Raw genomic sequence first — 12,365 nt, 5'->3', positions numbered from 1 at the left:
AAATAAAGATTGCAGTGTCTTTTGAAAGTAAATTGTGAAAAACTTTTTAAAAAAATTATTTTTCTCCTTGTTGCATGCTCCAAGAAATGTTCAGACTATCACGAAATTCAGATGAAATATCAAGGATTTGAGCTACATTGTGGTGTGATTTTTTTTATGTTGTATATAGATGACCAAGGCCCCGTCTTACAAAGAGTTGATATCAATCGTAACTTATTTGCGATTGATATCAATCATAAATATGTACATAAGAGATAGGAGACTGCAAACTTGCGATTGATTGGAGGACTTACGATTGATTTGGATCGATCGTAACTCTTTGTAAGACGGGTCCACGGAACCCTGGTGTATGTAATGCTGCAATTCAGTATCAATGTTTGAACTTATTCATTATCTGTTTTTGATGTAAATCGAGGTGTAGTATCATTTACATTATGTGGAATGCATGTTGATGCCCAAAGTGGCAAAAAGGAAACCCCAAAAAATGAGAGGAAAATTCAGAACAATGTACGAAAATCATTTGGGGGATCAGTAAAACTTGGTTCATGTGCTAGAAAAAAAATAAAGGTCTGCAACAAGGTTAATACCCGCAATCCAAGTTTATACAAAATTGACTGATACAATGTGATGAAACTCGATATTTCTCTTGTCTAGAGAACTTCTAAAGACATGTCAGAACAGCTTAAATCGTCTAGAATGAAATCTAGCTCTCGACTCTTTATCCGTTCATGAATTGTTGATGGCGCACATGACGTTCTTGTCAAATCAAAGACAAATCACCCCATTAAAATCACTCATTCACACTCACTGAGGTCACGAGGTCAACTTGAGGTCAAGTTGAGGTCACGTTTTGATTTTAGGTCGTGAAGCAAGTAGCTTTTCTTTGTCATCACCCAATATTCGTTTTATAATAGTCTCTCCTCTATCATTTTTTTTTAATCCAACTCGAGAAGCAGAGATTAAATACTCAACAAGTATAGGCCTAAAAATTATATTCCTGAGCCCGTGTCAAAAAAGAGGGTGTTTGTTAATCACGTGGCTTTCAGTCGAGGTACTGGGAATCTGAATCTTCCCAATGGTAGACATCTTATCTGCATTTCTTCACTATACCCATGTCTGGTAACCGAGTATATATTGATGGTGGGCTTTGGTGGCAATGATGATGATGATGATGATGATGGGTTTGACGTAGACAGCAATAACCATCTGATTTGGGTCATTTCTTTAATAAAACTGACATTTGTTGTCATTCCCCAATACAGATGGCAACCCAGAGATCTCGTACCGTGGGGGTAGCTATAGCCAACAATGGCAGCTTTTTGTGTCAAAAAATTTTCTCCCCGATTTTCTTTATTTAGATCTAATTTTCTGATTTCTAAATCAGATGTAAATTAGGTCGGTATGTCATTTGTCCTAATTACAGTTATCAAAATTTGATAACTTAATATTAAATGTATAATTTACGGACTTACTTATGTGAATTATCCAATTTGTATTTCCGAACTGTGAAACGGTACGTTCATGCATTCGAAATATTACCCGGCGGCCGATATATTTCCGGGTCCACCTACCAAAACATAGCCAAATGGCCAATCAGAGCACTCGTTTCGTGGGAGTTCGTTGGTCAAGCTGGGCCGACTCGTACGTAGCTACGGTAGCTATTGGACGTTCGAAAAGAAAAAATGAATATTCATCAACTAAAACCAAGTCGGATAATGTTGACGATGAGACTTTCTCGGATTAATCATTAATTTAGGATCTAAATGAGCAAGCTATCGTAAGTCAAATAAGCTATATATAAGTTATTTTTAATTAGACTCTAAATTATTGTCATATTGCAGCATGTATGAGGATGTAAAGAGTGAAAATCTCGTTGCATATCTCATTCATCGCGGTCCGGTCGAACCGAACCATTTGTTCCGTACAGTGCCTCACAGAAAGAGGTCCCCAGACTTCAGTCTCTATAATCGGAGGTCTAGTGGAGCCAGACGTAGTCTCAGTGGAACAACCGACGATTAGAGAGACTGAAGCTTTCGGTCTAGGTTTGACGATGATATTGACGGTAGAGGTGGTGGTGGTGGTGGTGGTGGTGGTGGTGGTGATGGTGATGGTGATGGTGACGAAAGTGGTGATATGGCGGTGATGATGATGATGATGATGGTGATGAGTTTGACGATGATATTGACGGTAGAGTCGGTGGTGGTGGTGGTAATGGTGATGGTGACGAAAGTGATGATGTGGCGGTGATGATAATGATGAAGATGGCGATAATATGATGACGACGATGATGATGATGATGATGATAATGATAATGGTGACGATGGTAGAGGTGATGGGGGTGATGACGACGAAGATGTAAATGTCTGATTGTATAGATATGTTTATATTTTGTTTGTTGAATGACGCGAGGGTGTTTCTGTACTGAATCTTCAGTAAAATGCATGTTTCAAATATTTACTTGAACTATAATGGAATAACAAAGAGGACAAAGAAGGGGTCAACGGGAGAAAGAAGTCGATCAAACAGGGGTTATTAAAATGCCAAGCTATGACAGGCCTACGTGTTCAGGAGGTCAAAATGTGGGGAAGCAAATTATGAAAGGATGTTATGGATATATAATTTGGAAGGCGAACTGGTGATCTGCACATATATCTCATGACGCATGGTCCCACCGGGATTTGAACTCGGATCGTTTGATTCAGAGTCTCGAGTGCTAACCATTACACCATGGGACCGTCTTCAGATCCGTGGCGGTATTATTAATGGATACGCCAATGTTTGCAATTTTCATTTTCCATTCATTTTCGTACGGTATATTACCGTCATTCTCATTATGCATGGTGCGCCAAATGATGCGCTATTCGCTAACGCATCCCTGCGTTAGGCAAATGCCACCTCGTGTGCACCAAGCATCAATGGGAAAGCTATAAGGTTGAGCAAAGCACGATGAACAGTGGTATTTCGGTGATTGAATGTCGAATTCTTGACATAATCAGCATCTCTGTTTCTGGCTTCTTGAAGCTTGGGATGATGTCAGTTTCTCGCATCTAAATGTCAGCATGATGTGACATCTCCTCCCCGTGGGAAACCCGGGGTTACCGTGCACTTGTTAGCCCCGAAGTTCGTGACCTGCCCCATAGCAGCGGGGTACATTTCATAAATACTGACATCAATAATATTGCCCAAAACAATTGGGTCTTTTGCAGAATAATTGTATGTAAGGCTGATGACTGTATAGATTGCATTTTCCTGTTCGATTTGTGCATGTTGTTTTCTGGTTTATTTGGTTAAATTAATATTTGTATTGACCTCTTTTCGTGAACCTTTCCAGAATCCAGACAAACGCATCTCTAATGTTAATAACAGTAAAGCGCAAATTTAGCCGGGATAAATATACCCTCCTCTTGGGAAGGATGCAATAATATTGCGGAGCTATACCGGGTTAAATATAGAAGCAATATTGGCCCTGTGTATTAAACAAAGTGTTAAGGTCTCTCAATATAAAGCCTCGGTCACAAATGCCATTACGAACTGCTACGAACGCCGTACGAACGATTTTCAGACAATGGTAATTCGGGAGGACAATGGAAAAACAGTGAGATTCGTACGAAATAATCGTTCGTACGAACCTTTGTGACCGCTGCATGAGACAATTAAACTCATCCTTTATAGAGTTTACATATTACATGCAGACATACCTACCATCACTGCAGAGCAGTGGCGTAGCCTTCCGATACTGAGGGGGCTTTTGCATCAAGGAGGCCAGGGGGCGCCATCGGTCTCAACTGATGAATGAAATATGAATAAATATTCGGGCAGCCGATTATGAGAAGGGTTAGAGTCAGGGTCCTACAATCTTCATTAGTCATCCCTTTCATCCTCTCCCTTTTACTATTCTTTTTTCCCTTTTTTGCCCCCCGCCCCCCCCCCCACACACACACACCATGTCTACGCCAATGCTGATTGGTATGCAAGGCATGAATGATATATCTAGTTCACGACCCGCTGTCATGAATCCTTCGTGCTTTTTCATATCACAACCAGTCTGAAATGGATACGGTATCATAATTTAGAACGTATGCCTGAAGAGTTGTAATGGTATCATGAATCAGGACCCAAGATGCAATCCTAACCTTGGCTACCTGTATGTACTAGCGTGGCCAGCTTTGATGATGCCTAGCGGAGCAGGGGTCAGCTAAGGCAAATGGAACAGATTCAAATTATGAAACACTTTTATTTCCTTCTTATATCAATGAATGTGCACTCAATATTAACAAATTTGTCTGCCGTAGTTTTTTTGGTATGAGTGTATTACACTTGATTGTCATTGGATGAGAATAGGCTGTGATTCTTTTACTTAATAATGCCCTCCCTGCATTCATCCCAACCTCCTCTCCCCATCCCTTCTTCCCTTCCTCCAACCACCCCCCTTCCACTATATCTTAGTCTGGTCCCAACACAATCTTTAGTGCTGCATGATTTGAAGTCAATCTTACCAATCAACTATCTCCAATCCCCATTACATGCATGTATCTCGCAATGGTGTCCATTTGTATTAGTAACGTAAATACAAAATATGTAATACAGTTGTATCATCGTCATGAGTTTGTCGCACAGACCCTGTGGGCTTCCTTTTTCGAACCTGTCGTGGTTCCGCTCCTCTACGAATCTTCAGCAAGGACTTCAAAGACGCATATCAGTAGACTAGTTCTCAAGGGGAATTCGACACCATTCGGGTGTATACCCAATAAGTGGTGTCAATACCAGGATTAGCCTTCAGTTTTATGACCAATAGGCCTTATGCATGGACCTACTAAGATGCTCTGCATTTTCCACCTATCCCCCATATGGTCAAGGCATTATCTTACGGATCCCCCACCCGAAGACTCTCTGTGAGACTAGGGGTTATTTTTTGATGGGACTACGGGTGTGCTGTGCGCAGACTTGTACACCTGCCTTAATGGTATTTCCACCAAATCTGACTAAGGAATTAGTCTATAAAAGCATCTTGGTTTGACCAATTATGACCTTTTGTACATGGAAACTGAATACCCTGTCTCAGATTTTTAACAAAATCCTGGATTTAGCTCATGCTGCAATCATAATTATAAACCTTATAAACCCCAATCAGGAATCCCATGACGTTTACAAGCCGATCGCCCGTCTGATTATGAAGATATTTATGATTGGAATTGAAATGTCAAAAACCGTTTTCCCAAAGATTTTTACTTTTTTTGAGGCACTTGATCATTTTGAGCGCAATTTTTTTTCAGGGCTTCACTACTACACCATATCACAGACGCTGATAACATAGGGCCATGCATCTCAGATTTTGCAATGTTAAAAAATCCTTTTAAGTTATGTCGTCCCACATCATGGTCGATCACGAACGATCACGGTCTGACCATGACCTACATCATTACAGTCTGCATCTTTATTGGCAGACGCGTTTTTCGCGGAAGATGAGTTTGATCAGGAAGGCACGTTCAGCACACCTTGCTATGGATTCTAGTGAGGTCATCAACATATAATTGCATTCGATTCCTAATGACTTTGGATGTTGGATAGTTTCCAGGCAGTATGGGTTTTTGGTGCTCTCAGTCCCAATGGAATTTTGGATGTGCCGAGTCTCGAGCGAGTAGACTCAACTCTCCTATCTCCATCAAAGCGATATATGACCAAGAGATGAACAAGACGGCCCCATGGTGTAATGGTTAGCACTCGAGACTCTGAATCTCGCGATCCGAGTTCAAATCCCGGTGGGACCTCGCTCTTTTTTGTTACTCCAAATCTGCTTGTGGATCCAGGGGATTGAAGGCATCGTCCCCACCGGACACAATCTTGTCTAGCGTATCAGAAGTACATAATAAATAGGCCTACATGAATACGGTATGAAAGCGCATAAACTACCCCCCCCCCCCCCCCTAAAACAAAACAAAAATCTCGGAGCTTTATAAACTAGTTACATGAAAATGAACTCGCAATTCCACGGTCTTTTAATATACATGTATCTGTAAATCGTCTCCAATGGCATCATAACTCAATCAGTCTCACTTGGTGTGGACATTTTTTTCTTCTTCTTCATTTGTCTCACTTGGTCGCCTGGCTACACCACCAATGATCTCTTTCCCATTTCTTAAACTTTCAGACGGAGGTTAAGTTGTTGTAGGATCAGTCAGCTGAGTCAAGGATAAACGATTTACGGATGGTTTGTAGAAACCAACATTGAAACCAACAGGTTACTGGTCTAAGCGAGAAGTTACTTTTTTTTATTTACAATACAAACAATAGACTCACTTCTCCTACCTCCATCAAACCGATATAATGTATACCCCATGTAGACGGCCACATGGTGTAATGGTTAGCACTCGAGACTCTGAATCTCGCGATCCGAGTTCAAATCCCGGTGGGACCTCGCTCCTTTTGTTCAATACTTCAAATCTGCTGGTGGATCCAGGGGAGTGAAGGCATCGCCCCCAGAGGCATCGCCCCCAGAGCCATCTATACACAGAGTTTGACAAACTTGGTTTTTCTGGGTCACAACATGGCGTATGTTCTTTTGTTTTGTGCTTGCCCAACAAAGCGGTAGTCGCCACAGTGGCCCGAATTCACAAAGGAGGTTTGTCGACAAACCTCCTTTTGTTTCGACAAACCTTCTTTTGTTTTTTACAAACCAAGGTTTGTAAAAACGCGTCGAAACGCGTCGTATGACGCACATAAACCTCGGTTTCTCGACAAATCTCCTTTGTGAATTCGGGCCATTAATTGTGTCCAACTCCAACTCTAACCGGGTTGGCCAAACTCTGCGTATAGATGGCTCTGATCGCCTCTACCGGACATAATATAGCCTGGTGTACCATAAGTACATAATAAATACATGAATACGTGAATGAAAGTGCATAAACTGTCCCCCCCCCCCCCCCTATTTTTTTTGTTTTGTTAAATCGTTACTTTGTTGATATCATATTGGGAGGATGGGTAGTCTTTTAGATGCACATGACTGCACATGGGAATGAACTCACAATTCCATCCTTTTCTGATTTATCTGTAAACCGTCTCCAAAAGCTTCATAACTCAATCAGGTGGACTCGATGCGGAGATTTTTTTTTTTCTTATTTGAATTCTAAATGTTACTCTCACTTGGTCGCCTGGCTACGCCATCGATGATCTCTTTCCCATTTCTTAAATTTTCAGACGGAGGTTAAGTAGTTGTAGGATCGGCGAGCCGAGTCAAGGATAAACGATTTACGGATGGTTTGTAGATTATACATGTTATGTGTGATGATATAGTGGCGTTGTAACCATGCAACAGGTAACTAGTCTAAGCGAGAAGTTACTCTTTTTTTTACAATACAAACAATATAATAGACTCACCTCTCCTGCTTGTATCAAACCAATATATACCCTCAGATTAAGACGGTCCCATGGTGTAATGGTTAGCACTCGAGACTCTGAATCTCGCGATCCGAGTTCAAATCCCGGTGGGACCTCGCCCTTTTTGTTACTCCAAATCTGCTGGTGGATCCAGGGGAGTGAAGGCATCGCCCCTAAATCCGTTGGTATACTAGTTACTTATCTTTAAAATTTTACAAAAATTGCCTTTTAGCGGTGAGATAAAACAAGCAGCAATAATGTGTGTGTATAGCGCTTAGAGACTTCGGTGGTAAGCACTTTATAAGTAACGTTTTTATTATTATTATTATCATAATTATGTTTGTAAAACGGCAGAACTTTGTTGCGCTCAATGGAGACAAAAGTATCAAATCCTGGTGAGCTGCAGGGACGTCTTTCAAAACCAAGTCGGTTCGATTGCGCCCCTTGGAAAACATCAAACCTCATTCGTCAATTACCAGTCAATAATAAATAATTCGTCAATAATATTTATATATTATGTACCTACTTTGTAGATTACTTTGTTATTATGTTGAAAATGCAGAAATACAAGCAAACAAACAAACAAACTTTAAGTGGTAACCTCCTTGATTGAAATGTGTCCTACCTCCCCGATAAAATATGCCCCTCCTCCTTTCCCTTCCCCCCAGCTTGAGCATTGATTGACACCCCTGTCCTTAAATTCAGACTTTATAGCCCTTACACACCAATTATGACCCAAAATGTTCATGAAATACCTTATTTATTCATGAAGTATTAGGAGTCAAGCTAGAAATAGGATTAGACTGGAACAGAGACTGTCTCATTCCCTCCCACCCAGCCTGATGGGTATGTAATGAGCTTCGTCGTGAAGTTGATCGTTTGGTGGAAAAACACGAGCCACACATGGTCGAAGGAGTAAATGGCACTGACCTACAAAACTCGTAGAAGTGAAGAGACGCAGACGGCAGACATGACATTTAGGCCCTGGCATTATTATTTCATTAAACAAAGATTTAATCTGAAATTGACCATGGTCTCGATCAGAGAGCCCCCACCCCGCTCCCCACTATCGGAAATCCAGAGAGAGAGAGAGAGAGAGAGAAAGAAAGAGAAAGAGAGAGAAAGAAAGGGAGAGTGTGGAGATAGATAGGGGAGGGAGAGATGGGGAGGGGGAGGATGGACAGGCAACGATGCCCTTCCACACCCTTCCCTCTGTCCATGGCCGTATTCTCTTTGGATTGCATCCACCTGATACTTCTGGTCCCGCCCCCACCCCCCCCCCCTCTCAATGGTGAGACACATGCTCTGTTGTTTTTGTCACACATCTCACTGATTATCTTTTCACTTGAAATCATCAAACGATTCAGCTGTAACCCCACCCCCTCCCATCAGCTACACAATTCCAGACATCATCGAGGATAACTTTTGTCGGGAAATTGTTTCATGTGGTTATTTCCACCGGAAAGCCTTTTTTTCTTCTCTTTCTTCTTTTTTGTTGTTGGTACATGAATTTATCTCTCTCCCACGTGTCGGATGTTTTGATTTCTCCACGGACGATCTCATGCCCTTGACACTGTGGGGTAAAACAACCCAGTCTTGAAGAGAAATGATGAGACATGCAACGACTTAAATTTGTGGATGTTTCTCTCCCGCATTTTCTTGTCTTATGCGCTCGCATCTGTAGAATACATTGTGACGTCACAAATAACATATCTCGTCTTGTCTCATCCCACGTCGTGTTTGCCTTGAACCATGGACCTACTAAGTAGGCCCATGCTTGAACTCAAGAAATTGAGGACAGTCTAGCATCTTGTCGAGTGAGAAAGAGAAGAAAGAAAGAAAGGAAGACAAAAACATATATATAAATCATTGTTATGCTAAAAGGAAAGTAGTTAGAAAAGTATCGTGCTAACACGTTATAAATGAAATTTATACATCCGAGGGTGTTTTTAAAGGTTTAAATCCTGATGTGTTTTTTCTGTCCATGCTGTTCAAGTTCCTACGTCTTTGGGAATTGTTAATTCTAATCAATTCCAGGTCTTAACATTCGTATTAAAATCGATATCAATTTTAAGGCTTGATAAACCCCTCCCCCACTCCCACCCCACCCTACCGCGATGAACTCCTGCTGCGCTTTCAAAACGATGTTGACGATAAGCAGAGTACTCCTGACAGTTGGTCTGTTTCCATCACAATGACATCTGCAAATGAAGTTTCCTAACTATCTCTGACATTGATGTTATACGCATAATTTCTCAGAATTATGTATGATGTGTTTTAGATTTTGTAAACCAAGTTTGACAGATAATGGTATAATGGAGTAATGTAATCCTACGCCCCTGGCAATGGCTGGCATAATACTTGGCTAGATGTCAGATTGGGTGAAAGTTTTGTAACCAACAATCTGGTCATTGTGTTTTATTTTTTCGAATTAATATTCCTGTCTTTATGCGTGGCATGGTATATCTAGTGGCTTACGTGCGAGGGAGGGGCACTTGTCGCACCGTTCAATTGGAATCAAAACTTATTTAAAGAAAGGAAGATAGCTGGTGAAGGGGGAAAGAAAGGTTAGGGAATGAAAGGGGAGAAGGGGTGGGGAGAGATTGAGACAAAAGGAAAGTAGGCGACACGACACCAAACACTTCGAAACATACCCCACACGCTCTATCGCTTCGCTTCCTCGCTTATCGTCCTTTGTTTAATTCAGATGGACCGGTGCGACACCCTTCCCAAAGAGTTAATTAAATAGGCGTGGCAAGAGTGAGATGAAAATCGAACTTCCGGACATATTTCCCCAATACTTGATCGCTTCGCTTTCTCGCCGTCAATCCCGCAGTGAGACCAGGGACCCGTCTTAATATGACGAGTTGCGATTTATCCAAATCAATCGCAAGCTTACTGTCTCATATCTGTTATGTACATAGATACGATTGATATCAATCTCAAATAATTTTTTATTAGATGAGGCCCAGACACCCCCCCCCCCCCCCCCCCCCCCCCCCCCCCCCCTAGAAAAAAAAAAGCAGACTGGACTTACGCTCCGCCACTAATCATGTCAAGGAGACACAAGAATTTTGATATCATGTTTTCAGAACATTTTTCATCTTTGGCCTTTCAATAAAGTTCCCCGAGAGAATAAAAACATGATTGGGTCAAGGTGTGCATGACAGAAATTTGATTTCAACGAAATTGGATGTTTTGTAAAAATTTGCTGGAAGCAAATACAGATAAATAAAATGTTCAAAGGGAACAAAAAGAAATGTAATCGTTGGTTCCTTGGAATCCAGACATTGGAATCAGTTGAATGAGATATAGTGCTTTCTTGAGTCGATGTGATTTAGAAAAACCCTCTATCATTCCCCATCCCATTAAAAGATATAAAGGATTGAAAGGCAGATGGCGTTATCATCAAAATGGATTTATGAAATATGCTTGTGGTAGGAAGATCGCCAATAAAAGAGAGCCGAACTCATATCCAAAGAATTTGACGATTATAGTTTTAAGTTTTCTCTTTTTCTTGCTTACTTCCTTCTTAAAAAAATGCCCCCTCGCTCCCCACTTTCTCTCCTTCTCTCTCTCTCTCTCTCTCTCTCTCTCTCTGTTTCTCTCTTCCTCCGTCCCCTCCCCTCTCTCTTCATTCTTTCTCCCCTCACTTGTTCTTTCTCCTTCTCTACCCCCCCCCCCCCTCTCTCTCTCTCTCTCTCTCTCTCTCTCTTTCTCCCCACCACTCTCTTCCCTCCCTTTATCCAGCTACCACTCTCCTCATCCCACGCCCTTTTTTTTTCTTCCATTCACTACCTCTTCCTGTTACCTTTCTCCCAACCTTTATCTTCTTTCTTCCACCTTCTACCCTCTCTCGATTCTTTTGTATTATTAGTTTATTATATTATCTTAATATTCCAATGATGTGCACGTACATGTACGCACTGGAAATGATTCGTATTATATTATTTCTTTTCCTGGTATTTATTACAAGGACATGGGAGAACCTTAGCCGCTTATATAAAACAAAAAAAAACGAAACGAAACATATCCAAAGAAACCGCTTTGAGTCTTATATTTACAACATTTGTCATTTAAATTTCACATTTTTCATGGAAATGTTTTCATGTCCCTCACGTTTTTTCCGACTCCCAACCGAAAAAAAGATTTGAACTTGAGGGGCAGTCGCTGTGATGCACATGTTTGATTAATATTATAATTTGGATGCAACAAGGACGCAACGATTGACAAACTGAAAACTTTGAATTTATGGAGAAAATGGACAAAAACACACAATCGGATAGCTTAGACAGCTTAAAGGGATCGTTTAACAATGTTAAATCTGAGATAAACGGCCCTACGTGTTATCAGTGTCTGTGATATGATATAATATTGAAGCCCTAAAAAACTTGCGCTTCAAAAGGATCAAGAAGTGCCTCAAAAAAGTAAAAAATCTTTGAGTGACCGGTTTTACCATACTCGTTTTCCCCAATAGACTGTAGTGTTATGAAAACCGTCAGGCGAACGGTTTTCAAAATTTGTAATTCCAATCATAAATATCTTGATAATCAGACAGGCGATCGGCTTGTAAAAGTCACGGGGTTCCTGACTGACCTAAAGGTTTATAATTATCATTGCATCATGAGCTAAATCCAGAATATGTTTTCAGAATCTGAGACAAAGTTACCGGATCCCTTTAACAACTTGATTTTCAGTTCTCAATCAATCTTGCCCAAGATACCTAAAGGAAGATCAAGACGGTCCCATGGTGTAATGGTTAGCACTCGAGACTCTGAATCTCGCGATCCGAGTTCAAATCCCGGTGGGACCTCGCTCTTTTTGTTACTCCAAATATGCTAGTGGATCCAGTCATCGCCCCTACCGGACATAATCTAGTCTGGCGTAATCTAGTCTGCATCGCATCAATTGCAGAATAAAATATATCTTAAAAGATGGAAAAGGACCAAAGACTTACTACTCTTTACCAGATTCAGAGTCAAATACAAGGG

At 41.0% G+C, this 12,365-nt stretch overlaps 1 protein-coding gene and 4 non-coding genes across 7 annotated transcripts in view; all 5 read left to right on the top strand.

The window, feature by feature from the left end:
- Positions 1 to 12,365, top strand: part of LOC579423 (A disintegrin and metalloproteinase with thrombospondin motifs 3) — a 67,489-nt gene that overhangs the window by 28,082 nt on the left and 27,042 nt on the right. The window lies entirely within an intron of this gene.
- Positions 5,697 to 5,768, top strand: TRNAQ-CUG. The gene has a single exon. It is a non-coding gene; the product is annotated as a tRNA-Gln (tRNA).
- Positions 6,344 to 6,415, top strand: TRNAQ-CUG. The gene has a single exon. It is a non-coding gene; the product is annotated as a tRNA-Gln (tRNA).
- Positions 7,419 to 7,490, top strand: TRNAQ-CUG. The gene has a single exon. It is a non-coding gene; the product is annotated as a tRNA-Gln (tRNA).
- TRNAQ-CUG lies at positions 12,116 to 12,187 on the top strand. Its single transcript has one exon. It is a non-coding gene; the product is annotated as a tRNA-Gln (tRNA).

The sequence above is a fragment of the Strongylocentrotus purpuratus genome, unplaced genomic scaffold (assembly GCF_000002235.5).
Source record: "Strongylocentrotus purpuratus isolate Spur 01 unplaced genomic scaffold, Spur_5.0 spur5_scaffold_10, whole genome shotgun sequence".
Lineage (NCBI taxonomy): Eukaryota > Metazoa > Echinodermata > Echinoidea > Camarodonta > Strongylocentrotidae > Strongylocentrotus > Strongylocentrotus purpuratus.
This window is presented reverse-complemented; position numbering and strand designations above follow the sequence as displayed.